The sequence below is a fragment of the Beta vulgaris genome, chromosome 2, assembly GCF_026745355.1.
Source record: "Beta vulgaris subsp. vulgaris cultivar EL10 chromosome 2, EL10.2, whole genome shotgun sequence".
Lineage (NCBI taxonomy): Eukaryota > Viridiplantae > Streptophyta > Magnoliopsida > Caryophyllales > Amaranthaceae > Beta > Beta vulgaris.
The window spans coordinates 55,943,029-55,945,494 of NC_079203.1; the positions used below are offsets into that span (position 1 = coordinate 55,943,029).

The window sequence follows — 2,466 nt, forward strand, 5'->3', positions numbered from 1 at the left end:
GGATGATGTTGAGGCTTTCCATGAAGTTGATGATCCCCGACCAATAGGTCAACAAGCTGCAAAGAAACAACTCGCTGCCTAGAGGAAGGGAAAAAGCAAAAGCATCGAGAGTGATCATAATGAAGCCATATCAGCTGCAAAGAATATTGAAGGGTCACGTGCACAATCATTGAGTCGTATGGCAGATTTGAAAGAGCAGGAGCTTGAAAATCAACTACTTTGTGCCGATGTCACCAAAATGGCTCCTTTACAAAGAAAGATTCACGAGAAGAAGTTGCAAGCACTTGCGGAAAAATATGGATGGACTTTTGATGATTAAGTTGCTTTGAACTTGCTAAATTTTATTATGTTTATTAATGTTTATTTATGTTGTTTTAATATGTTGTAGCTATGTTTCAGTTAAGCATGTTTTTAATTTATGAACTTATGTTACTTCTTAATATTAATAATAATTAATTATTTTCTTGATTAACTTTAAGTATAATAATTATTAGTAATATTATTGATAATAGTAATCACAACAATAATGGTGAACTGATCCAACTTAAGTGAGTTGTCACTTCCAAGTCTATATCAATGCATGACTTGTTACCTCACATCCATCTTTTCAGTAACTTTATCAGATATTATTTCACTTTTTTTTTGAATTATTGTACCAAAGATCAGTGCATTACTGTTGTAGTACTCATTGAGTTATTTGAATATTGTGCATTGAATTATTAACATCTACACCTTGTATATATTTACCTATTTCTGAGCTCAAATTCTCATAACAACCTTTCCACAAATCCTCTGAACAATTATAAACCTCAAGGCATAGTAATAATGTCATACTTTAACCCTCCCAACACCTTTGATGAATTGTATAATCAAACATATGATTCATATATGGGGAGTGACGACATTTCCACACGTTTAGTAGATGATATCCTAAATCATGTGATTGAAGATACATCACCTTCAAACCCTACAAAAACAAGAAAGAAAAGAAAAAACACAGAAAGAAACCGGGAGGAAGGGCATGAGCGCATATGGAATGATTATTTCTCAAGCAACCTGGTGTATAGTGCACAACAATTTCGCCGAAGGTTCCGAATGAGAAAGGAGTTATTCCTTCGCATCGTCAATGCTCTTGAAAATCATTCTACATATTTTGAAGAAAAAGTTGATGCCGTTGGTAGGAAATCTCTCTCCCCACTTAAAAAATGCGTTGCTGCCATTCGGTTATTGGCTTATGGAGTGGCAGGTGATGCCGTAGATGAATATGTGCGAATTGGTGGATGTACAGCACTACAATGCTTGAAGAACTTTTGTAAGTGTGTGATTGAGGTTTTTGAACCTCATTACTTGAGAAGGCCAACGGTCGATGACACTCGACGTCTTCTTCAAATCGAGGAATCCCGTGGATTCCCTGGTATGCTAGGTAGTATCGACTGTATGCATTGGCAGTGGGATAAATGTCCCACGGCATGGCAAGGTCAATACACTGGAGGTCATCAAGGTGTACCAACAATGATATTAGAGGCTGTTGCTTCTTATGATTTATGGATTTGGCATGCATATTTTGGTGTCGCAGGATCTAACAATGATATCAATGTCCTGGATCGATCCCCGATATTTGATGAGTTGCTTGAAGGTCAAGGTCCTGAAATCTATTACACGATAAATGGAAGCACGTACAATATAGGATACTATCTTGCAGATGTTGTATCTATCCTGAATGGCCTGTTTTCGTCAAAACCATTCCTCGAGCAAACATGTTATCTGAAAAAAGAAAACTATTTGCTCAACATCAAGAAGGTGCAAGGAAGGATATAGAACGAGCTTTTGGGGTGCTCCAAAAGAGATTTGCGATTGTTTGCAACCCCGTACGTTTATGGGAAAAAAGTGAAGTTGGTGATATCATGAAAGCATGCATCATATTACATAATATGATTATTGAGGATGAAAGAGATGATACTGAATTGACCACTAGCGTTAACTATACGGTAGCAAGGAACCAAAGTGAAAGTCCACAACTTCATACCGGTCTACTTAGAAATTATTATGTAAACCGGAGTAGGTACTTTGAAAATCATACGCAAATTCGCAACCGAGCCCAATGTCACCAAATGCAGCACGATTTGGTGGAACACATATGGTCGCGTTTTGGAGGATACGCTAATTAAATTTCGTGTGTAATTTTGCAATTTCGTGTGTAATTTTCAATTTCATGTGTAATTTTTAATTTCGTGTGTAATTTTCAATTTCGTGTGTAATTTTCAATTTCGTGTGTAATAACATTAAAGTAATTCTAAAATCTTAAATTCATAATTACATAAATTATAATTTTAATTATATAATAGTCGATAAATATTCGAACTATATATTATCATCATATTAAGTAATTAACATTGTAGGAAAAAAAAACATAAAATAAATGTTATATAAAATAATATATTCAACTTTTGGTAGAGAGTCTGGAGT

General features: G+C 35.0%; 1 pseudogene; it reads left to right on the forward strand.

Moving 5' to 3' along the window:
* The first annotated feature begins 567 nt into the window (after nt 1-567).
* LOC104891534 (uncharacterized) lies at nt 568-2,245 on the forward strand (annotated as a pseudogene).
* The last annotated feature ends 221 nt before the right edge of the window (nt 2,246-2,466 follow it).